Here is a 26,758-nt window from a genome sequence, read left to right on the forward strand (position 1 = left end):
GATGTACCACCTAAGCAGACATTTATAATTTAATTCTGTTGTGCTTACGTCTGTGGCTGTGGATCCGACCGCCCTTAGTACAGTCCCAAGTTCCTGTCCTTGCAAGTGTGTCCCAATTTCTTTTTCCCATTTTGCTATATATGGAGGTTTTTCCAGGCTGTGCCATTCCGTCAGCATTTTGTAGATCTGAGAGACTCCATGCCTTTGCGTGGAGGAATAACTCAGTTTCTCGATGTTGTTAAGATTTTTTCCCGACCTAATCGGCTGTGGTAATGAGCTGACAAAATGTCTCAGCTGGAGATATCTCCAGTCATCTATTTTTATATTTTTATTTTCTTGTTTTAATTTCTGAAGTGTTTTTATGTGACCTTTGTGTAAAATATCTTTTAATTGAGTGTTCCCTATCCAATTTCCACCCTTTTCTTCTTTCCCTGGTGGGAAGTATTTAGTGCCATTTAATGCTATCATTGGTGAATTGTATTCCCATTTCAATTGTTTGTTAATCCCATCCCATATTTTATAAACTGCCTTTGTCATTTCATGTGCTCCCTGTATTTCCCTATATTTTGGTGGTATCCATATTGTTTTGTGTAGGTGATTATTATTTTGTGCACATTCTATCTCTACCCATCTTTTTTCCCTCTTTTCTGTTTTTGTCCAGTCCACCATTCGTGTAATAATTACTGCCTTATAATACCTTTCTATATCTGGAGTTGCTAATCCTCCTTGTGTTTTACTTCTTGTAAGGATCTTGTACTGTATTCTGGGTTTTTTCCATTGCCATATATATTTTGTCAATAAAGTTCTTATTACCCTAAAGAAAGTTGCGGGGATGTTTATTGGCAGCAAGGAGAAGGTGTATAAGATTTTTGGCAAGATAAACATCTTAACGACGTTATTCCTTCCGATCCATGAGATTAAACCATTTGATTTCTTTCTTATGTCTGTTTTTATTTCGTTCAATAACGGTATATAGTTAGCTTGATATAATTTTCCAGTTTGTGGTGTTAAATATATCCCTAAATATTTTAATTTTTCTTTTGTCCACGTATATGGGAAGTATGTTTTTATTATTTCTTCTTCCTGGGTATTTAACCTTATATTCAAAATCTCTGATTTTATTGGATTTATTTTGAAGTTTGACAACTTTCCATAATCTTTTAACTCCTTTTGAATGTTTGGAAGAGTAATCCTTGGATTTGTAACGATGAATAATAAATCGTCCGCATATGCTGCGATTTTGTGCTCGTCTTGGTTTACCGTTACTCCTTTTATATCTTTATTTTGTCTAATTTTTGCCAGTAATGGTTCCAGGGTTAGTACGAACAGTAGGGGTGATAAAGGACACCCTTGTCTCGTCCCATTGCTCATTCCAAATTTCTCTGATAAACTTCCGTTTATTTTAATTTTTGCCGTAGGGTTATTATATAGTGCCTCTATCCATTGCCTCATTCTTGACCCCATCCCTAAGTTTTTTATGGTTTCTTTCATGAAGTCCCAATCCACCCTATCAAAAGCCTTTTCAGCATCAATTGAAAATAGGATGGAGGGGACCTCATATTTTTTTGTTTTTTGTAGTAGAAGCAGGGTACGGATCACATTATCCTTCCCTTCTCTGCCTGGGACGAATCCAGTTTGGTCCGGATGGATCCACATTTTTAGTAACTCTTTTAGTCTTGTTGCCAAGATTTTCGCAAATAATTTTGTGTCTGCGTTTAACAACGCAATTGGCCTATAACTAGAACAGAGGGTTTGATCTTTCCCTTCTTTCGGTATTACCGTAATGTATGCCATTAGAGATTCTTCTCTTAGGTCTTCCTTCCCTATATTATTCAAATATTTTTGCATTTTTGGAATTAATATTTCTTTGAATCTTTTATAGTACTTTATTGTATATCCGTCCGGACCTGGACTCCTTCCATTTTGAGTAGTTTTTAATGCTTCTCTTATTTCATTTTCAGTAATTGGAGCTTCGAGAAGTTCCAATTTGTCTTCTGGAATTTTAGGCAGATCTGCTTCCTTAATATATTTTTGGATCTTTATTATTTTTTCCTGTCTTATTTTCGGGGTTTCTTCCTTTCGGACATTGTATAGAGTGCTATAAAAGGCATGAAAGGCTTTAGCTATTCCTGTGGTTGAGTTGATTATTTCGTTTTTACTGTTTTTAATTTTTTCTATGTAATTTTTTGATTTTTTCCTCATCAGTAATCTCGCTAGGGACCTTCCTGGTTTATTTCCAAATTTGTATCTGTATCTAGCTATCTTATTGAAATGATTTCTAGATTCCTCTTCCAATAGATCTTTTAATTCGTCTCTTTTTATTATAAGGTTTTTCTCTATTTCTTTTTTAGATTCTTTTTTATGTTTTTGTTCTAGGTCGTATATTTCTCTTATAAGTGTATTGATTTGATTTGTCCTCTCTTTCTTTTTTCTTGACGCACTGGATATTAATATTCCTCGGATATAAGCTTTGTGTGCTTCCCATAGTGTAGCGGATGCTATTTCTGGTGTGTCGTTCTTTTGAAAATAAAACTCTAGTTCTTTTTCTATTCTATTTCCTATTTCTTCCTCTAGAATTAGTTCTTCATTTAACCTCCATGTTCCCATACTTTTGTGGTGTATCGGTGTTTTAATTGTTAAAGATAGGGGTGCGTGGTCTGACAATGTGATTGTACCTATTTCTGTGCTTTCTATAAATTCTAGTAGGCGATGGTCAATAAAAAAATAGTCCAATCTTGAGTACATCGAGTGTATTGAGGAGTAATAAGTGTAATCTCTTTTTTTTGGGTGTTGAATCCTCCATGCATCTACTAGTTGGTTCTGATGTAGTTTTTTCCTTATTTTCCTTAGTTTTTGTTCACCCAGCATCCTTACACCCGATGTACTATCGACACTTGGGTCAATACAAAAATTTATATCCCCTGCCATTATCAAATAGCCTTTTTTAAAGCTCTCTAAGTCATATAGGATTCTCCCCAGATATTCACTTGGTTTTTTGTTTGGATTATAGATATTGGCTAATGTCAACTCCATCCCCCTTATTTGACCCTTAAGAAAAATATATCGGCCATTCGGATCTGTTTTCATTTCTTCTAGGGAGAATTCTATATTTCTTGCTATTCCTATTGCTACCCCTCTTGCACGCTCTATTGGTGAGTCCCCATAATACCATTTAGGAAAGTATTTGGAAAAAAGTTTTATATTCGAGTGGAGAGAAATATGCGTTTCCTGCAGAAAAGCTATATTTGCTGCTTCTCTCCTCAACTCTTCCAATATTTTATACCTTTTTATATGGGAATTTAATCCTCTTACGTTATATGTTATTATTTTTAGTTGTTCATCTTTCATTTCTATCTTTTCTGCTCGGGCTAGCTCTTCCTTGAACTCGGAAGCACTGGTCCGATTTAAAATCCGCTAACAGCATTCTACCCATGTTGTTGGACTGACAAAAAATTTCTTTTCCTTTTGGGCAGTGGGGAGTTTCCCTATCTCTACCCCTCCTCCCATCCCTCCCCCTCCCCACCTCCCCCCCCTCCCCCCCCACCTCCATCTCTCTCCGTCTCATATTGATATTCTTTTGATCAACTTTTGATCTTAGGGTATTTAGTTGTTTCTTTGGGTCATTCTCCCTAATACCCATTTTCTTTTGGGGTGGTGCTCTAATGGATTAGCACGTTCTATCTCCTTCCTCAATTGGAAGGACATTCCGGCCTTTGGGGGGGGCTGTCCTATTTCCTTTATATGGCTTATCTCCCTTCCCCTCCCTCCCCCCTTCCCCCCTCCCAACCCCTCCTCCCTCCCCCAGTCCCCCCATACAGTTCCTATCAATACTTATATAAGAGAGAACCTCACAGAGCACGGCAGAAAGGGGGGGAAGAGAAAAAAAAAAAAAAAAAAAAAATTTTTTCCCTTTTCTCTTCTCTTCCCCTTCTCTTCCCCTTTCCCCCCATATATGTCCCGCTCTGCAAAGTTCTCTTCCAATCTTTCATTATTTAAACAATATTTCCGCATTTTTTATCTTTTGTTCTTTCTAGCTAATGTCCATTGCTGTTCTTCCGTCTGAAAGTTTCTTCGTGGTTCTTCTCTTTTGTCATTTTCGTACCATCCGGGCATGTTTGGCTCTTGTATATCTAGTTTTTTACAGAATTCTTGAGTTTCCTCTGGGAAAGTGAGTTTTGCTGATCGTCCATCTCTTTTTCCTATTAGACTAGCTGGGAACCCCCAATTGTATCTAATTCCTTGTTTTTGCATTTCTTCTGTCAATGGCTTTAAAATTCTTCTCCTCCTCAATGTTTCCGGTGCTAAGTCTGTAAATATCTGTATCTTGTCATTTTCTGTATTTCCTGTATTTATTAATGATTTGTTCTTCTTTAAGTTTTCCCATATTTGTGCTTTGTCTGTGTAGTTTTGAAACCTGATTATCACATCTCTAGGTGATTCTGCTGGGATTCCTATCGGTTTTCTTATGCGGTGGACTCTTTCAATCAGTAATTGATCTTCTTCCCCTCTACCTAGTACTGGGTTTAAGATTTTTTGAAGTTTATCTCCCAAGTTTTCTTCCTGTGATGTATCCCTTAATCCTCGAATCCTCAAATTTTTTCGTCTTGCTCTGTTCTCTTGATCCTCTAATTTGTAAGCTAGGTCTCTGACTTTTTTCCTGGTCTCGTTTATTTCTTTTCTCATTCCCTGTATTGTTTTTGTTTGGTCTTCTTGCTTTTTCTCTAGTTCTTCTACCCGGCCCAGGGCATGTCCCAAATCCGTCTGGACGTGCCCTAGGTCGGTCTGGATTTTAACCAATTCGATTTTTAGTGATTTTTCTAACTCTGCGAACATTTCTCGCATATCACCTTTTGTAGGAGGATGTTCTTTTGTTTCTCCCTGTTCTTCTTCTTCCTCTTCATCATTTTCAGTCCTTAAGCTTATCTCAGAGTTTGCTGAACTGATAGATGATTTAGTTACTTCAGCTTTTTGACTTTTCTCCACTCTCTTCTTTCCTGTTCCTTGTTGTTTTTCCTGAGATGTTTTTTCTAAGGAGTTTTCTTGTGTCATAAATTTCCTGATTGTGTTAGGACTTGAGGTCACCCTTGGTGATTTTGCAATAGCTCCTCCTCTTGTAGATTTACCCCTCATTATGTAAAAGGTGGTTCCGAGATTCCTTTATAAAATCTCACAAATCAATATGTTGGTACTCAAAATTCGTTATACAGTATGGATAAACAGTATGGAATATGTTTGCATTATTGCCAGAGGGGATACACAATAAGGCCAGGTAGTCTCTATATTGACTTCATATTGACAGTCGGCAGTGAGAAATAGAGGTATGGGGTACTTCCAGCCTTCCAGCTCCCTACTCAAGTCCTTGTACAGGCTGGGGTGGATCCCATCTTTAAATGTTAGTGAAAGGAGAAAGATAAAAAAAAAAAAAAAGAAAAGATAAACAAGACCAAAAATAGATTGATTTGGTCTCCCACTTTGTTAAGGGCTCGCTCCTTATTGTTCCAGCTATTACTGGCTGGGCCGGACTCGAGCTGTATGGCATAAAAAATGCTTGGGCGGTGCCGGATTTTATTTCACAGAAGTAAAAAATGTTAATTATTTTATACAGATCCAAGAGCCTTATTCACACCTGTGTTCTTCTTATGGTTCTCTGTATGGGTCCTTCATTCCTTCCCCTTCTAATTTTAGCTATGCATAGGTATATACCAGTATATAATAGTCCAGCTGCCGGAGTGCCATGTGGTGTAAACGTGAGCTGATTTGAAAAGTGGTAAGACTGTCACACCTGCTACTCCGAAAAGGACGCTTAATGTGCATATATTGGTTTTAACACCAGGGGTAGCTAGGTCATTCTCAGGTGTGCTGGCTTTATATTTATTAGCATGCTGACTTATTGTATATTATCTCTAGGAAGTCTTGGAAAGTCCTTCTAATAAACAATCGGATGACAGTAGAGATGATATGAAAAGAGGGGTTACTCCTCTGTAACTCACGGTTTTAAGTAGGCTGTCCTCCTTTAAAATACTCTCTGTTCATCTTGGGCTTTTACTCTCCTGTCCTCCTCCGTTTCTCAGCTCTCAGGCAGCAAGGCAGCAGCGTCTCCAAGATGGCAGTGCTGGACGGGATGGGACGGGACGGGGTGATAAGGAGTCTTTCTCTCCCTTTCAGCTGCACTGTGTACTTCCCAGCGCTCGCAGGACTCAGCGATTACAATTGTTATAGAGGCTTCTACCATCTATCGTTGCGGCTGCATGACTGCATCGCCGCGCAGGAGACAGGATTCACCGGCACGGACCTCCACGCGTCACACAGCGGAGGAACTCCTCCTGGTATTGAGGCTGAGCGGAGCGTGGGGGGGGTGGGGGGGGTCAGCGAGGTTCACCGCTCGCAGCGCCCGCGCTCGTCCCCGGCGGCTTCGGACTCTAGAGTCGGGTCGGAGGTGGGTCAGGAGCGGTCGGGGTCATCTGTTCCTCCATGTTGGAGACAGCCATCTCCCCCTTCAGCCTACGTGCACGCCGTCAGACTCCTCCCCCTCATGACGGGTTCCCTAGCCCCTCCCGCTCGATCTATCTTCGATCTTTTAATTTGTAAAGCCCAAGCCAATTTCCCCTCACTCCAAGTAAAGCCTCCCCCTACCCCCGTCTCCCGCCTAGGGATACAAGCTATAATTACAACCTGAAGGGGGGGGGGGACAGAGAGCAGAGGAGTGGAGAGAGCAGAAGAAAGTTAAAAAAAAAAAAAAAAAAAAAAAGGGACTTAATATTCTAGATCTGTGCAATCAAAATATAAGGGAGGTCCAAAAAAAAAAAAAAAGGAACCATCCTTAAAGTGAGAGAAAAAAAAAAAAAATTATTTCCCTCCTCTCTCCCCCACCCCCCCCCCCACCCATGGCAGGCAGAGGGTGGGGACACTTAACTGCCTCCCCCCTCTCCCTCCGCCCCCCCATACTATCTCCTCGTCCCTTCAATGTCCCCAAATCCCGATATGTAACAGTTCGTATTACTCTCTTCCTCTTATTATCCTATATATAGGGGTTTCCCCCAGATCTCGTCACATTTCCTCACCCTGCCCCCCCCCCTCCGTTAGGTGAGGGCAATGGGAAATAGGCGAGAGTTGGTGGGGGAAAGGGGAGGGACCCCAGTACCCGGCTAGCCTTATAGCCTCAGGTGAGACCACCCTATACTTGTGTCCACCTCTGGTTTCCCTCTCCCTCTCCCTCCCACCCCCACCCACGTCCAGCCCCCCCTCCCACTCCCTAAAAAGAAAACAGCAAAAAAAAAAAAAAAAAAAAAAAAAAAAAAAGAAAAATTACCACTAGGTGAAAACATAACTATACAGCAGAATCTCTCAAGGCTCTTGCGCCAGCTGTTTAAAACAATATACTACAAATATTCAGAATATGTTACATAATACAAGTGTACTAAGTCGAAGAGGGGGGGGAAGGAAAAAAAAAAAAAGGGGAAAATTTTTATCTTATGTGATCAAAACACAGGGGAGGATCTAAAAAAACCCTCCTTCAAGTGAAGAAAAAAGAAAAAAAGGGAAAAATTTTTTCTCTTATGTAATCAAAACACCGGGGAGGATCTATAAACCCCCTCCTTCAAGTGCAAAAAAAAAAAAAAAGGGGGGAGAAACTTTTATCTTATGTGATCCAGACACAGGGGAGGATCTAAAAAATTGGAAAAAAAAAAAAAAAGGGTGGGGGGGGGAGGGAATACAATTTTAAAGGGACATTGATCCTCCGAACATTCGGACAAAAATGAGGGCCAAGCCATAGTACTTAGAACACTCAGAGGGGTTCCCTAGTTATTACAGTTCTTCAGGGTCTACTCCTCTCTTTCTTGTTCTCTCTTCTTGCTGTTGTGAAAACTCCGTGCCTCTTTCCCCCGGGATTCGACCTAACCAGTTTATCACCTCTATTGGGTCCGACTCTATGAATCGGAAAAAAGCCCCTCTATCTTGATAAGTTTTAAGGTTAAAGTAACGGCCGTTTCTACTAAATGTCACGGAAAAGGGGAAACCCCATCTATATGTACACCCCGCCTTCCTCGCCAAATCTAATAGGGGTCTTATAAGAGCTCTTCTCCGTAGCGTTCCTTTGGATAAGTCTGAATATATTTTCACTGGCATTCCTTCCACCAATAAATCCCTAGTTTCCCATGCTGCTCTCGATAAAAGTTCCTTATGCATATAGCGGTGTATCCTGCAAATCACATCTCTTGGTCTCATTAGATCTGTTCTTCTGGGGCCGGGGGCTCTGTGAATCCTCTCAATTTCGAAGTTTTCCGGGTATTTTTCCTTCAAAACTTGTTTAAAGATCCCTGTCGCTATTCCTTCCAGTTTTTCACTACTCACCGACTCCGGTATCCCCCGCAATCGCAGGTTACTGCGACGACTCCTATTCTCTATGTCCTCAAGTTGCAGTTGTATTATATCTTCCATTTCTCTCTGGATGTCACTTTTTACCTCTAATGCTACAAGTCTTTCTTTTATCTGGCTTGTGGAGGCCTCCTGTTCTGCTAAATGAGTTTTAATTTTTTGTAAATCTTTTTTGACTCCTTGTAGTTCCTGACGCTGTTTTTCCTCCAGCCTAGTTATCATTTTTTCAATGTCAGCTTTTGTTGGTAAAACTTGTAGCATTTTTTTAAGTTCAGACATCTGTGTGGAAGTCTGTGTAGGGGTACTTGGAGCTGACGACTCTCCTTTTCTAGATCCTGGGCTATTTACACTATTCTCTGAATTCGGGGAAGTGAGCAAAGAGTTAGGCCGGTCACTAGCTTCTGGGCTTACTGATGCCATTTTTGCGCCTTCGGCCGATTTCTGGCTGTTGGTAAAAAAACGACCAATTTCACCTTCCAGCTTGCTAGTATTTGTCTTTTCTGTATTTTTCCTTCCTTTCCTTCTCTTAGTGAGGGTCATCCTTTCCTTTCCTGTCTTTCTCTTATACTAGCCGTGTGAGGGCCTTTATTTCTCTTGATATACCACCAAATAATTCCAGAAAGATCAATTTCTAGCCGCTAGAGTTTTAACCAGACTCTTTCAGATATTAGCCTATGTTGATTCATTCCCCTTCCATTTAAAGTGTAAAGCCCATAACCGCAGTGACACTTAACATATTACTTTGCCTTAATTTCCACAGTACACAGATCACAGTACTCACGGGACCCGATCCCTCCCGAGGATACAATTTTACCAGCCGACTTTCTCCTGTCTGCTTTACTTATCCTCTTAGTGCTGCAGCTTTTAAAACGGGCTTGCCAGGGTTTTTGGAGGGGTCGTGTCTACCAGGGCATTGCAGCTCCTCCTGTGGACCCTTCCAAGGTCCTCCTGGGGTCCGCCGCGGTAGATAGCCTCGGAGCTCTCCTTCCCTCCACTCTGCTGATAGTACCTGGCTGATCTGCCGGCGAGACCTTCCCGGTCTAGAGCCTTCCGTTTTGCGCTTCTAGGTCCCTTCACTACCAGGGCGGAGCTTGGTGGAAGCAGCAGGCGGATGACGGTGCCGTTCAGGGTTTACCGATCCCGCGGGGAAGCCCGCCGATCCGTTCCTCTTGGCCCGCCCTCTACCGCTACCTCCTTTCTCCACTCGCTCCGTGTGACCTTCCCAGGAGAGCGGCTTGTCCGTGGCTTAGTAGACCGCTATCCCTCCTTGGCGGCTGGCTTGGATTCAACCTCCATGTAAGATCGAGCAGGGAGAGGTGCACGCCACCGCTGAGAGCCTAGCTGAGCGCACTCACATGGCTACTTCCGGGCCCCGCCCTAAATAGATATTTTTATCAGTTTGACATCAGTAACATGTAACAATTCATAATTCTCTTCAGAAATATTTCTCTAGAATTTATTAAAGTCATCACTTACATGCATTGTAGTAAGAGGCATACTTATGTTGCATATGTCTGGGGCAGACACAGGGGATTAGCATCTCATTAGCATCTATTTGTTATGTTGTTACATTTTAAAGTCACGTTCCCTTTAACAATATATATATATATATATATATATATATATATATATATATATATATATATATATATACTGTGTATAAATATATATCAATAATTCACAATTTACATTTCCAACCTATTAGCACATATTCTTATAAAGGTGCTTTACCTGGTTTTATAGGGGATGAGAATCCAATAGTTATTAATAAAATATGGTTACAGTGGGCATAGGATCAGTTTCATTTTAGTTGGTAAGAGTGTATATACATAAAAAGAAAGTTATTTTGTTTTAAATTGCATTCGTGTAGTCTGAATATCCCTATTGTTCTGTAGATTTGAGCAAATGTTATGCACACCTTCATGCTTTGCTCAACTGAAAATATTGCCCTGCATATCAGTCTAGACGTGAAGAAAATGGCCCATCACAGACTTATTTGTAGTCCTACAGTCCACAGTAGCACGTGTGTATTCCTATGGGGTAGATATAATTGTAGGCCATAAGTTTCAAAACTTCTTTTATAGAATTGAAATCAATCTAGTAAGTAAACAGGAGCCTCCTTACCCCTGGTTGTCCACCTAGCCAGCATGTGCATCCTCTGCCTCCACTGGCAGATGCCTCCTACACGATGCTTAAGTCCCCCACGACTGGCGTAGATGTCGTCAGAGCCAGCTGATGAACACCACGGCGTCGCCTGTGCCCCATCACCGCGCAAGCGCAAGATGGTGCTTATCACGGTGAGGTGTATTGAAAGACATTGCAATGTATGAAGGTCATTACTGCTCCTGATGCCATGGGTACAGTATCTCTGAATGAGCTTTTTGTACCCTCTTCAATTGTTATATTTCATAAGAGAGAGATTTTTTCAGAAGAACAGAGTAGATCCCTTATTCTCCTATTGATTAAATTCCAATTAGTGCCTCATTAGTTACAGGAATGATTTAAAGCTGATTGTTTCACTCAGACCGTGTGGCTTGGTAGCTTATAAAAGATATATCCACCTAGTTTCACGTTGTAGAATTTTCTTATCAAAATCCCCCCTCTAGGGTCTGGTATTATGTGTTCTAGGTGTCAGGTCACCTGTGGCCAGGTGACAACTGCACCCTGTTGGGGACAGGGGTTCACCACAAGGTAGTGAACCTAATTGCTGACTGCTGCAGACGGACAGGAAACGTGAGCCCAAGATTCCCCAGGGCACGGAGTCTAAGGCCCAGCAGGTGTTCACCAGAGCCTCTAATGGTGAGGATGGCCTTCGCTGCAGCTGAACCCAGGTTGCGGCCCCTGGAGTCCCGCAGGTCATGCTCTGTAGGAAGAGAGGGGAAGCAGCCACTCAGGACACAAGGGATAGTGATGGGTAAGCTGGGGTCGGGGCAAACAGGCAGACGAAGGTAACCAAGAGACAGGCCAAAGGTCAGGGTCACAGGCAAACAGGAGTAGTCAGAGACGAGCCAAAGATCAGTACACAGCAAGGTAGACGTAGCACACGGCAGACAGGAACACAAGCTAATAAACAAAGTTGAACAGCAAAGCAGACCTGCAGTGCACTAGTTAATATAGACTTCCTGGAACGGCCTAGGGTGGAGCCATACAGGGAGAAGAGATGATAAAAGGCAGCCAGAAAGAGAATTAGGCCTCTAATGGAGACATGGAGGAGATGGTAAGCTGCCGGAAACTATTGCATGTCCATGACACTAGGGCTGCAATTTTTTGACATTGGTGTTTCCTTTATGATCTAATGCAACATGTCTGCCAATAGGTGTACTGTATGTGATCTTTGATTCTGCGCCAAAAATTACCCTTCAAACCAATGGTTTGACAATTCACATGATGTGATAATGCATGTAAATTGCCATTCAGAAGATAAAAGGTTTGATTTTCAAACACCCATTGGCAGAAATTGTAGGACCCGCATTACCAGGTTCCTCGGATGTCGTATCTCTGATTTTGATTACGCCTATCCTCAAAATGACTCTTAGCTTGTTTATCTTTCATTAACTTAGCTCTCCTATATGTGATCTTGGGTTAATCTTGTATGTATTTTTTCAAAATGGGGTCATTTTTGAGGAGATACCAATGTTTTTGAAAAATGTGGCAAACACTGTCATTCTGTATATTAAAGGAGATAATCAATCTAGTTGTCTCGGTTTGTTTAGGCTCTTTTTTTTTTTTTTTTTTTTTTTTTTATATAGAGGACTTCTCCTCTAGATAGTTTTCTTGGCTCTATTGAAAGGCTTTTTTTAGACAGTTACGTGAATATCCTCTTTGTAGCAACCTATTTCTTAATGCATTTGCCTGGTTCTGAAATTCTAGATGGCTTGAACATATTAAGTCGAAAATTTTAGCAATATGGAATACTGCCTAATAGTGGTTTAGGGTGAAAACTTTCTGCATGTAGCAGAGTATTGACCTCTGTGGGCTTTCTAAATAGGGTAGTACCTATACAGCCGTCATCCTGTCTCATAACCTGAATATTAAAAAATGTAATGACATACAGATTATATTTCATCGTGAACGTCCCCCCTCCCCCCATCCTGGCCTGCCAGGCTGCATGCCTGGATAAGGGTCTGGTATGGATTCTGGGGGGCAACCCGTGACATTTTTTTTTTCTAATTTTGCCGTGGAGTTCCCCTTAACCACTTAAGCCCCGGAAGATTTTACCCCCTTCCTGACCAGGGTCTATTTTGCGATTCGGCACTGCGTGAATTTAACGGACAATTGCGCGGTCTGCAATGCTGTACCTAAACGAATTTGACGTCCTTTTTTTCCCACAAACAGAGCTTTCTTTTGGGGATATTTGATCACCTGTGCGATTTTTTTTTTTTTTTTTTTTTTTTTTGATCATGCGCTATAAACAAAAAAAGAGCGTCAATTTTGCAAAAATAACAATATTTTTCACATTTTTTTATATGAAATTCCCCCCAAAAAAAGTAAAAATCTAAATTCTTTTAACATTTTAGGCCAATTTTTTTTTTTTACCATATGTTTGGTAAAAAAAAAACAAAATCGCAAAAAACGTATTTTGATTGGTTTGCGCAAAAGTTATTGCGTTTACTAACAAAGGGAAAGATTTTTGTCATTTTTGTTATTTTTTTTTAACGCGTAATGGCGGCGATCTGCGATTTTTTTTTTTTTTTTTTTTTTTTTTTTTTTTTTTTTTTTGCGGGACTGCGACATTGGGGTGGACAGATCGGACCCTTGACTGATATTTTTGACACATTTGGGGTTACCATGGACATTACTACAGTAATCAGTGCTATATATATATGCACTGTCACTGTAAAAATGACACTGGCAGTGAAGGAGTTATCATTCTTACACAGGGAGAACTTACAGGCGGCTTTGTTTACACTAGCCGCCTGCCTTTCTCCCGCTGTTACAGACGATCGCGAGTGACACACGCACGGGAGGGGGGGGTCCGTGACCGCGCGAGAGTGGGAGCACTTGCTTCACACACCCTTACAGGCTAGCGACGTAGCCCCACGTCGCTCTGCCTGTGAGGGGCTGACTGCCGACGTAAATAATCGTGCGGCAGTCGGCAAGTGGTTAAAATCTATACCAGCCCCGAAGTGCCTGGTATAGATTTTGGAGGAGACCCCATGCCTTTTTTTTTAATTCTGTCATAAGGTTCCCCTTAACCACTTACTTAAATACAGGGCGCTTTCACCCCCTTCCTGCCTAGACCAATTTTCAGCTTTCAGTGCTCATTGGCATCTATGGGAAATATTGGTCAGCTTGGCATGGCACTGCAAACGAACTATAAGTGACAGGAACACAAAACTTGGGGAGCACCTAGAGGGGACCCAGGACTACAACATATATATACATTTAAAAAAAGGGGTATGCCTGTACACTACACTGACTGCACTAAACTAACTCAACACACTATCCATTAACTACCTGCCTAATCTCTATCGTCACACACTATACACGGCTGCCGTGTAAGCAGCAGCCTTATATAGTGTGGGGAGTGGACTTAGCCCCTGAGCCTGCATGCTTTGGCCAATCACAAGCACTTAAAGCACTGCAATCGCGCAGTGCATTATGGGGCACTCATTGGCAGGCGAACTTGACGCTGAGTGCCCCGGGTGTTCATGTGTTCGGTGAACACCCGATGTTCGAGCCCATCTCTAATGTACAATAAAAGATTATTTTTTAATAACACAACAAATCTTTCTCATGTTAGTGCCACTAAAATGCACCACAAACAGGACTGTGTCTTGCAAACTTTTTGCACATATACCAAAATATTAGTATACGGCACGGGTAAAGGTCCCTTTCCTCCTTTTTTTTTTTTTTTTTTTTTGTAACTCTAAAAACTAGTTTTGCAGAGAGCTTTGTAAGTGCTAAAGGAAAACATCTCAGGAATATCTGCAGATGTCATACACGTTTTTCTGTGAATTTTTGCATTATTCAAACCTATGATTTTAAGACGATATGTAAAAGAAATCCTTTTCATACAAAGCTTTATTACAATTGCTAGGCTCTATGAGATCATTTAGCATCTAAAGTATATATTAAGTAAAGGCTATTCAAGTCATAATTTCTGAAATGTGCAAGGCAAATTGTACATGTTATTTTAGCTTCTTCATATCAGTAATACTATATAATATGCAAACACATTTTCAGCGGCTATATAATTTAGCACTAACATAGAAAGCACATATAAAATTTATCACACATAATAGAGCACCTGTTCCCAGACCATGGCCTTTAGGTTTTTTGTATACCTATTGTTGTGGAAATTTTATTAATTTTTATGTGGATGTTTCTTTAGCATGTATTTTTAGTTAAATTGCCATTATGTCTCCCAGTGTCAGTTTACCTGTAATCGCTATGCACAGTGAATATTGCTTTAACTGGCACTGAGGAAAGACCTGTAGATGTGGAAACCTTCCATTAAATGGAGACTGCATGCTACTTGTGGCAGTGCAAGAACTCCACCACACAAATGTATATTAGCCAGCCGGCTATTCATTGTGGAGATATGTTTGTGATGTGGAATTCTTATTGTTTTAATAATGTCTGCCCTTTACCAGGATTAATGGCTGGCACCTTTTTGTCATATTTGATCCATATGATTGAAATACTGCTGCTATTGTCCTTTGCAGATATAGTTAAGTCTCATTCACTGGAACAATAGCATGATCACTATCAAATATGGTTTTTGTTAACTATATTATATAGGATTCACTCTTAACAGGTTATGATGAGTGCATGCTTGTGAATTAGCGTGGCCGAGTCCATGAGAGCCCATGTGGCAGCCATGTTGCTTTGTTCACTTAGCAGTTAGTCTCTGCACACGGCCGTGTTTGTACATAAACATTCACGTTCTTTTGAATGTATACAGGTACATGTCTGTGATTGGTGGTCCATCCCCTTCATTTTGTTCTCTTGCTGTAAATAAACCTGATCTCTGCTCTGTGGACACACAGAGGGACAGTTCAGATGGCATCGATACGACTACAGCGAGTGTCTGTTCATTTCTTTGTCGCCGAGCTCTTGGCTAACCTTATACAAAAGAGCTGTACATTGTACTTTTCAGTACAAGGGATTAATGGTGTTTGGCACGTATTAATATCCACAAGCGCGATTTTCAGCACACCAAGCTCCATTCATTTCCACGACACTATAAAGAAAAAAAAAGTTTTACACAATCATTCACTGACCTCTGTAGCAGCACATTCAGTGGAGCAATATATCCTCAAAGACTACAGACACTTGAAGTGGGGGTGAGTCAGTTTACAAGTGTACAGCTTACAGCACCTGGCACTCTGTATATATAAGAAAGCTAGCAGGCTACCCCACCCCTGCTGCTAGAGAAAACGGGGAGAGAGGACCTTGGATTTCATTGCCTTTGTTCTAAACTTTGAAAACAAATTTCTCCACCATGCCTGCAGCTATAATGTTCATATTCATTACACAGTTGTGCTTTAAAAAGCTTATCATATTGTTCTCTAAGAGAAAAACCTGCAGTAAGTAACTTAATCTTTTACTCGTAATCCTTTGGGCTTGCTAACACTTGTGGCAGTCCTTGTCACCCCTCTGAAAACTGATCCATGGTGGATGGTGGCATTTGACAGGTGGCTGAAAAGTTATATGTTGCTCCTGACTACCAGTCCTAACCATGTAAACTGGCACCACCTCATCGCAACCGTGACAACTCCCTTCAGCCACTTAGTTGGATTACCCGCCTTTTATTTTATGACCCCGCTTCCAGGTTGCAAGTGTAAACTAGGCCTTGAAGTTGAAATGTAATCTGTTTATATTTTGTATTCTCTGGTTTAGCCACGTATCCTTATTAACATGCTTAAACTTTCCATTTTTATTACATACTTTATTTTAGACCCAGTTATGTTATCATTGGGGCTGTGTGCCCATATATGCAATGCAGGCAGATTATGGCTGGTGGTAGGGGTCAGAAGGGTGCTGTACATAGTTTCATAACAACCTACTACAGCACCCTGCCTAAGTACTCCTCTCAAGAGCCCCCAGCCCTATAACACATATAGTCATCAGCCAAATGATAGAGGGTAGCCTTAACTTGATTTTTAATAAACTGGTGTAGAGTAGGATTGATAATGCAAATGGGATCAAAATGGAAAAAGGATATGCAAACAGGACATAAGAGCAATGTTTCTGCAACTCAATAGGGACACTAGGTGTCTCTACAGTATAAGGCCCTGTAGCCACTAATACTAAAGAATGACCACTATTTTAGTAAACAGAACAGCATTTAAATAGCTACTTGAGCTTAGCCTTGGCTACAGCATCTCTCACTGTGAAGTCCAGGATAGGTCTGATAACACATGCTAATGGATGGATGGATCTGTGGACTGACACCCCATTTGACTAAAAGGAGCAGTCCCAAGGTTAATACCACAGGGCAGCTGGAGACACAGGACCACCCCACTTGAAATGCAGTACTCTGGTAGCAATTGGAACAGTGTCTGGGTCTTCCGTAGAAGCTCTATGTTGTTGGGCTCCTGTCTGGCTGCACACACCGGAACTAACTGTGGAGGCTGCAGATCACATACCCAGTCACCTCCGCTTCTTCAGGTGCAGCCTTTCTGAGCTTCAGAGGGCAGGAAGCAGGAAAACGTATTCCCTAAGAATGTTTTGGAGTCCAGAGGCTTGTGTTAACCCAAGACATTGTGGGAACCAAAATAATTTTGGGAGAAGGAGTTAAAGCTTGCATCTCCATCTGAGCATAGTGAGTTAACAAGCACTTTGCTGAACTCCACCCCACTAGAATTTGATGTCCCTGACAAGTTTGCACACCAGACAAATTCATCCTGTGCATAGTGTTCAAAGGGTTTCCCGAAGATGGGACAAGATGCGATGTGTCACTGTATTCAAATGCATCAGTGAATGATGGTTTAGAGGCACCATAGAGGGAACATGGACCTAAGTTTTGTGACCAGTGGGCTGGGTAATATTTTTGGGACCCATTGCTTCTTCTGGGGGTCTTGAAAGTAATGGTACTGTCACGTACCGGGTTCTTAGGCCAAGGTACTGAGAGGGTTCCCCTTGTGGCTAAGTGCAGTACGCCCCTGAAGATGGCACAGGAGGTGCAGTGCCCAAAGAAGCAAAGGTTGCCAGTAGAGTACTGAAAAGCTGGACCGGTGATCACCTGAAGAATGCTGGGACAGGCCGGATGCACAATTGGGCAGCTGTCTCTCAGAAACTCCAGAAGTACTTTGCAACTGTGCACACAGGAGGCAGTAGCGGAAGCCAGGCCAGAGGTCATACACGGGTGTTCAGCCTGTAGAGGAGGCAAGTAGCAGGAACAAGAGCAAGCCGAGGTCATGCACAGGAGGGCAGGTAAATAGCACGCAAATGGTAGCAAGTCCTTAATGAAAGCTGGAGTCATACACAGGTGATCAAGCAGCAGCAGAGTCAGTAGAACAAGCCAGAGAGTCAAAGCCAGGAGCAGAGATCAGACACGTCAAGGGCAAGCCGGGTCAACAACATGAAATCTAAGGAGATATGCATAGAGGCTCAGGAACACAGGAAGACTGATGACAATCCAGCAATCTGGTGAATACAGCAGCCTCTGGATGCCCAAACGGGCCAGTCTTTCTGGATATCTGTTGTGGAAATCTGGAACCAGCCTAGAAGCATGCACGTTACTTGGAGGCTCCCAAGTATTCTCCTCTGAGAGGTACCCCTTCCATTTGGTGAGGTATTGAATTTGCCTACCCCTCTTCTGGCAATACATAATGGCTTCCACTTAACTCAGATTCACCATCCACCAAGACTGGAGGTGGGGGCAACTCTTCTCTCTGAGGGAAGGGACTAGGTACAGCTGGCTTGAGCAGTGACACATGGAATACCAAATGGATTTTATAGGAGTTGGGTGGTGCCAGTTCGAAAGCTCCTGGGTTTATTTCTCTCTTAATCTCAAGAGTAGCTGGAGTCTCTACTTGGGCCAGCCCATTTTTAAGGGCTTCAGATAGTCCTAGGCGGTACTGGTACCTAAGAGCTGCCCCATTCCAGCATGTATGTACGGGCCACTTGCAAAAGTCAACTGTGTAATCCTCCACAGGGCATCTACCCTGCTGTAGAGTATGCCAGGCAGTTTCAGCGGTGGCCTCCATGTTGGGGATCATCATGTTGTGCCATTGTTTCAAAGAAGGCGTCCAGGGAGTTGAGAACAGGGCTCTTCTGTTCCAATAGGTTATGAGTCCAAGCTTGGAATTCTTCAGATAAAAAAGGAGATAATGAACCCCACTTTCACAGTATCTGTGGAAAAAGTTTGAGGCTGAAGGGCCAATTACAACAGGCAAGCATTCTTGAAGGGCCTGAACTTCTTCCGATCACCAGAGAATCGCTCAGGCGTTGGTACCCATGGTTCAGGAGGACGCCCCACTACCGTATGTGTAGAGGTGGTGCATTCCTGCATTAATGAAGCAGATGCAGTGCTGGTAAATGGTGGACTGGGAACTGCAGGAGCAGGGGACACCATCAGATGCTGCACATAACCCTCCAATTTGAAATCACCTTTCTTATAGTCTCTGTACTGCTTGTGTGAGGGCAGTGACTTGTTTGCACAGAGCCTCAAGCTAGGAAGCACCTCTGTCTGCCTCGGACATGATGGCTGGATTGTACTGTTACATACCTGGTCAGAGAAGATATGCTGAGAGGGCTCCCCTTGCGGCTAAGTGCAGTATGCCCCTGAAGGTGGTACAGGAGGTGCAGTGCCCAAAGAAGCACAGTTTGTCAGGAGAGTACTGAAGAGCTGGACCGGTGATCACCTGAAGAATGCTGGGACAGGCTGGATGCACAATCGGGCAGATGTCTCTCAGGAAATCAGGAAGTGCTCAGCAACAGTGCACACTGGAGGCAGTAGTGGAAGCCAGGCCAGAGGTCAAACATAGGTATTCAGTCTGTAGAGGAGGCAAGTAGAAGAAACAAGAGCAAGCCGAGGTCATACACAGGAGGACAGGTAAATAGCAGGCAAATAGTTGCAAGTCCTGAATGCATGCCGGGGTCATACACAGGTGATAAAGCAGCAGAGTCTGATGAGACCAAGGTAAACTTATTTGGTTCAGATGGTGTCAAGCGTGTGTGGTGGCAACCAGGTGAGGAGTACAAAGACAAGTGTGTCTTGCCTACAGTCATGCATGGTGGTGGGAGGGTCATTGTCTGGGGCTGCATGAGTGCTGTTGGCACTGGGGAGCTACAGTTCATTGAGCGAACCATGAATGCCAACATGTACTGTGACATACTGAAGCAGAGCATGATCCCCTCCCTTTGGAGACTGGGCCGCAGGGCAGTATTCCAATATAATAACGACCCCAAACACACCACCAGGATGACCGCTGCCTTGCTAAAGAAGCTGAGGGTAAAGGTGATGACCTGGCCAAGCATGTCTCCAGACCTAAACCCTATTGAGCACCTGCGGAGCATCCTCAAACAGAAGGTGGACCAGCTCCGTGATGTCATCATGGAGGAGTGGAAGAGGACTCCAGTGGCAACCTGTGAAGCTCTAGGGAACTCCATGCCCAAGAGGGTTAAGGCAGTGCTGGAAAATAATGGTGGCCACACAAAATATTGACACTTTGGGCTCAGTTTGGACATATTCACTTAGGGGTGTACTCACTTTTGTTGCCAGCAGTTTAGACATTAATGGCTGTGTGTTGAGTTATTTTGAGAGGAGAGCTAATTTACACTGTTATATAAGCTGCACACTCACTACTCCACATTGTAGCATTGTAGTGTAATTTCATCAGTGTTGTCACATGAAAAGATATGACAAAATATTTACAAAAATATTACAAGCCAGGGGGTCAAAGCCAGGAGCAGAGATCAGACAGGTCAAGGGCAAGCTGGGTCAACAACAGGAAATCCATGGAGATATGCACAGAGACTCAGGAACACAGGAAGGCTGACAACAATCCATCAATATGGTGAATACAGCAGCAGTCTTTTATGGGCCAGAGAGTGGCCGCACCTATCGTGTATTGAGTGCACCATTGTTGTCAGCCTTCCTGTGTTCCTGAGTCTCTGTGCATATCTCCATGGATTTCCTGTTGTTGACCCAGCTTGCCCTTGACCTGTCTGATCTCTGCTCCTGGCGCATTTACGTTCGCCTATTTGCCATTCTTGCACCAGGGTGCATGGGGATGCGCCAGATCCAGTTCATTTCTAGCATTGGCAATATTGCCAGTTCACCTATGGCCATTTCCCTGACAGGTACAGGGGTTGAAATGTAGGCGCCACACTACTGCTTAATAGGTCCAGATACAACGTTATTCCATTAAAGGTCAGGGGTACAATTCAATAAATATCCAATGCATTTCAGGGGTCTAAGCACTCTCTTCATCAGGACTTCACTGGCAGCAAAGTGAACAAACCAGTAGTAAACTGGACCTACAATGGTATTTATTCCAGTGTGAGTTAAAAGCACAGGCTTAATCAACAGCTTGTTTGGCATGTGTCCTGGGTGTGTTCAGAATCTTGAGAGCTTATGGGAACCCAGGGGTTTATGGAAACCCAAGAGTTTAAGGTAAAAGGAGTTCATGGAACCCATACCTGCATCTGAGAATGGTGAGTCAAGGGGCACTGTACAAAAAAATGACGTACAGTGTACATGTAAAAGTTTCACAGTCAGCATGATATAATGAGAAAAACAAAACCGAAATGTGAGATGTTAAGTCCCTCAGCCTCAGAAACAGAAGAAGTAACATACAGTACACAATAGAAATCAAATAGTATGTGTATTCAAATCAGATAACTGCAGCTTATAAATGGGTCAAAAGCAGCATTAAGGTTGGCAGACCTATACTTCAGTAAGTAGAGGGCCATATGGCGTATAAAAGGTAGCGAAAACAGGATTGATCCCATCTAGTGGCTGACTGATAGCCGAATGGAGAGTGTAACCTGACTGTGTGGAGATAGATCCCCGATGGGGGCAAAGAGGGAGGCGTACTAATCAATCAGGTAACTACAAAAAAAACAAAATTTAGAAACAGAAGGAGAAGTACAGATAGAAAGAAAGGGGGAAGAAAGACAAAGAGAAGAAGACGGGGAGGAGGAAAGGGTTGGGAGATAGAAATCCTTGAGGGATCCAACTGTGTGGTGGGTTATTCAATAAGAATTACAGATCAAGAAAACGCGTGAGTGGTCGCATAGTCGAGAACTAGTCCAACCAAGGTTACTAGATCTTCAGAAACGTTTCATATTGTACGATACAATACATCACGTATCGGCTTGAATCGCGTTTACTAGGTTGCCATGAACGCGCCAATTCACTGTGTCAAAAGAGAGGATTTGCGTTTTCCATGCTTCCGCGATTTTCTTTTTCATGGCCAAAAAAATGTGGGTGGCTAGGGTATGTTCTTTGTTAGACCCCCCTATCGGCTTCTACTGTAAGTCCTCCCAGGGATCTTTATGCAGGTTTGAGTTGAAAATTGTATTGACCATGTTAAAGACTCAAATCCATAAACGCTTAACTATGTGGCATGTCAACCATACAGTATGTGTTTAATGTCACCCTGGTCTGGGCACCCCTGAAAGCAAGAACCAGCGTAAGTAGGGAGATACTTTGCAATTCTCCCTGGGGTATAGTACCACCTAGACATTACCCTAAATTAATTCTCCAAGGCCACCACGTTGGCTGAGGAGTGAAAAAGGGTCTCCCACATTTTTTTCCAGTCTTCAGGGGATTGCACTGCACCAAGATCTAATTCCCACTGTGCACAGAAAGAAGGAACACAAGTGCATAGTATATAATAGAGATACTAGGCCTTGAGTAGTTGGGTGAGTTTTGAAAGCCGTGGTGGGTGTTGATATGTCATAATTCCTAGTGAGGGATTTCAGTAGGTGGGATATTTGAAGATAACGAAAATGCTCAGAATTAGGTAAATCATAGGTATCCTTCAGTTGTTGGAAGGAGCGTATGCCCTGTGTGGACAATAATGGTCGGACTGTTGTCAGACCTATAATGCACCACCAGGAATGGCTATGGGGGCTTTCCAAGCCTGGGGGAAACAGAGGGCAGCTAAAAATCTCCAACAGGGAGAGGTGCGAAACAAGATTGCCTGAATATGTGACTGAATCCCAGACTGCAAAGGCGTGAGCTAAAATTGGGTTGAGAGGCTTGGGGAGCAGTTATGAAAGGGAGACAAAGTAAGGACGGAAGCGGGATAGGGTCAAAATCCACTTAATCTATGCATGTCCACAGGGGCACTGTCTTGCCTGCAAATATATGGTGTTTTTACTACAGCTTACCTGTAAAATCCATTTCTTGGAGTACATCATGGGACACAGAGTCATATTCATTGCCATATGGGTTATACGCCACCTTCAGTTGAATGGACACTGGCAACCAATCAGACAGGAAGTCCCCCTAAATAACCCCTCCTACACAGAAAGTACCTCAGTTTTGTAGCAAGCAATAAAAAGGCCCCATACAAGAGGGAAGGGACCTCTGTGTCCCGTGAGGTACTCCAAGAAATTAATTTTACAGGTAAGCTGTAGTAAAAAATCCATATTTCTTTTTTGTACATCACAGGACACAGAGCCATATTCATTACCATATGAGACGTCCCATAGCAATGCATCTGAGGGGAGGGGGACCCCATAAATACCGCCATCAGACCACAAAAGATCTACACAGCTGCCTGCAGAACACTGTGGCCAAAGAGTAGGAACGAGTAAACATTTGCACTGATGGCCAAGTCGCGGCTTTGCATATCTGAGCCATAGAAGCTTGATGGCGAACTGCCAAGAGGAACCTACTCTTCTGGTAGCGTGTGCCTTTACAGGAAAAACCTGGGTGTGGACGTAAAATCACCCTATCTTGATGTAAAATCAAGAATGGCTCTTTACAAGAAAGAGCTGCTAGTTCTGGCTGATAACTTGCTGAAGTGTTTGCAATCAAAAAGATCAGTTTTCTGGTCAAAAGAACCAGGGGAATATGCCCCATGGGCTCAAAAGGCTGTTTCTGTAAAACCGTCAGCACCAAATTTAGATCCCAAGGACACAATGGTGGCTTCATTGGTGGAAGCATCCCTTGGATGAAGGTTTGAACCAAGGAATGCGAAGCGACCGGTTTTTCGAAAAAAACAATTAGGATTGAAATTTGACCCTTAATAGTGCTCAAGACTAATTTCATATCTACCCCTACTTGCAAGAAGGCTAGAATTCTCTCGGATATACTTGTGGGGATGCCATTTCCTGGCTTCACACCAGTTAATTTAAGACTTCCAGACTGTAATAAATGCTTCTAGAGACTGATTTTCTAGCATTTATCAGGGTAGAAAATGCAGGGCCAGATATACCCTGCTCCTTCAAAATTAAGGCTTCAAAAGCCAAGCCAGAAAATTTAGAGACTGTAAAGCAAGGTGGAATATCGGACCTTGAGAGAGTAGGTCCGGACGCAGTGGAAAAACCCAAGGCCTTGTCACTGCCAATTTTTTAATTTGCGCATACAAAACCATCCTCGGCCATGCTGGGGCTATCAAGATTACTGGTTTCCCGTCTAGCTGGATTCTGCTTAACAGACGTGGTAGCAGCTGAACCGGAGGGATCAAGGAAAACTCCTCCCCAAGGAGTCACCAAAGCATGACTCGGGAAGTCTGCCTGCCAGTTTTCTATTCCTTGAATGAAAACCGCTGACAGGCATGGAACAAACTTCTCTGCCCAGGATAGGATGATTTTCACCTCTCTCTGGGCTGACTGACTTTTGGTGCCTCCATGATGGTTGATATAGGCCACAGCTGTGGTATTATATTGATGTATTGATATTTATGGGGAGACTTTTCTCTACCCAAGACCACTTCCCTTGGACAGTGGTTTCCTCCAGAACCACTCCCCAACCAGAGAGACTGGCATCTGTAGTCACTACTTTCCAGATTACCGGAAGAAAGGATTTTCTTTTTTCCAAATTTCTATTTAACAACCACTAACTTAGACTCTGATGTACTCTTAGTACCAGAGACATGCACCAGTCTAGGGACTGGACCTTTCTAGTCCATGCTGACAGAAGGTTGTTCTGTAGGGTCTGGCATGGAATTGAGCATAGGGAATTGCTCTGAATGTGGACACCATCTTCCCTAATACCTTCATGCAAAGACCTACAGAAGGATGCTTTTGCCTTCTTACAGATTGAACCAGATCCTTCAGGTCTGTGACCATTCTTGATGGCAAGAATACCTTTGCCTGTATTGTGTTTAAAAGAAAACCCAGATATTCCAGACGCTGGACCGGCTGTAATTCTGACTTTGCCAAGTTCAGGATCCAACCCAGACGTTCTAAGAACTGTACTGTTTGGAAAATATTTTTGGTTAGGGCCGAAGCCAATCAATCTATTAGTATTAGATTGTCTAGATATCCTATCCTTGATATCCCTTGAGACCCTAGAGTGGCCAACGCTGGAGCTAGGATCTTTGTGAACACTCTTGGAGCCGTGGCCAACCCGAAGGACAGTACCACAAACTGAAAATGTTGGTTTTCTACTGCAAAGCATAAAAACCTTTGATGGGCCTGAAATATAGGCATGTGAAGATATGCATCCTTGATGTCTATGGATGCTAGAAATTCTTCTCCCTGTAGGGAGGCCATAACTGAACAAATTGACTCCATTCGGAAAGTACGAATGTTCAGAATCTGGTTCAGAGCTTTGAGATCAAGAATAGGTCTCAGTTCGGCTTGGGGACTACATAAAGTTTTGACCCCTGAATCTTTCATCCTCCAGAACCTCTGTAATCACTCTTTGGGACCTTAGCTGGTCCAGAGCCAGAAAAAGAAATCTAATTTTTAGAGGATCTGCAGGTATGTTCGACTTTACAAACCGAGGAATGCGGGAACACCTGCAATTCCAGTTTGTATCCCTGTGAGATGATGGAAATAACCCCAAGGTGCTGTCCTGGGGCCAATCCTGTTTAATTTATTCATAAACGATCTAGAGGAGGGGATATCCAGCACAATCTCTGTATTTGTGGATGATACTAAACTAAGCATGCCAATATCTTCTATGCAGGATGTGGAAATCTTACAAGCAGACCTGAACAAAATAATGGGGTGGGCAACTACATGGCAGATGAAGTTTAATGTTGAAAAATGTAAAGTAATGCACTTGGGCGTCAGAAACACAAAAGCAAGCTACTCACTAGGGGGGGGGGGGGGACCTCTGGGTGAATCTAAGATGGAAAAGGACCTGGGGGTACTAGTGGACAACAGGCTTGGCAGTGGCATGCGATGCCAAGCCGCTGCAAGCAAAGCCAATAAAATACTGGCATGTATAAAAAAGGGGATTCACTCCAGAAATAAAGAGATTATTCTCCCACTCTACAAGACTCTGGTCTGGCCACATATGGAGTACTCCGTCCAGTTCTGGGCACCGGTCCTTCAGAGAAAGGGAATACAATAAGACACGTGGCCACTCACTAAAACTAGAGGAAAAACGGTTTAACCTTAAAATACATAAGGGGTTCTTTACTGTCAGAGCAGTATGGATGTGGAATTCTCTTCCACAAGCAGTAGTATCAGCAGGGAGCATCGATAGTTTCAAAAAACTATTAGATGGGCACCTTAAAGACCACAACATAAAGGAGTATACAATGTACGGTTAACATCAAACACACAAACATATCATGGGTTGAACTGAATGGACTGATGTCTTTTTTCAACCTCACAAACTAAGTAACTATGCAAGATATCATGAATTATTTCTACCCAGAACTTTGAGAACCGTGGCAGCCTTCCCACCCCCCCCCCACCCGATTGAGTGGGGGCGCCTCTTCACAAGGTAAGCTTGGAGGTAGACATGGTAGATCTCTGGGCCCAGGGTTTCTTTTGCCCTTGCCCTGAAGGCTTGGTTCTACCAGACGGCTGGGGCCATCGCAACTGCCTGGGATTAGAAGCACCAGGAGTGTGAGTGCTGGGAATCTTAAAAGAAGGATGTTTGTTTTCCCTCTTAACAGGTTGCAACGCACCCCCCCCCCAAATGTTTTGGATATTCTTATCCGGATCATCACCAAAATAGGCATTCTCTATGAAAGGGAAAGCCAGCCAGCAACTTTTTACACAGTAATTCTGCAGACCAGCTTTTTAGCCAAAGGATTCTGCACACATGCATTTTTAAATGAGAAAACCGTAACATCTGCTGTATGGAGTCTTTAAGAGCATCCACTGCAAAACATAAAGTGCGAGGTAGATCTGTCAAATCTTCTACACTCTCCTTGAGAAGGACTCGTCCTGGACACTCGCTTAATACGGTCTTTTAAAGACCGACAAACTCCCATAGCTGCCACTGCTGGTTGTATCGCAGACCCTGCAACAGCAAAGGAGGCTTTTAATAAAGATTACAACTTCTTAT

Source organism: Pelophylax lessonae (genome assembly GCF_965119305.1).
Source record: "Pelophylax lessonae genome assembly, chromosome: 8".
NCBI lineage: Eukaryota > Metazoa > Chordata > Amphibia > Anura > Ranidae > Pelophylax > Pelophylax lessonae.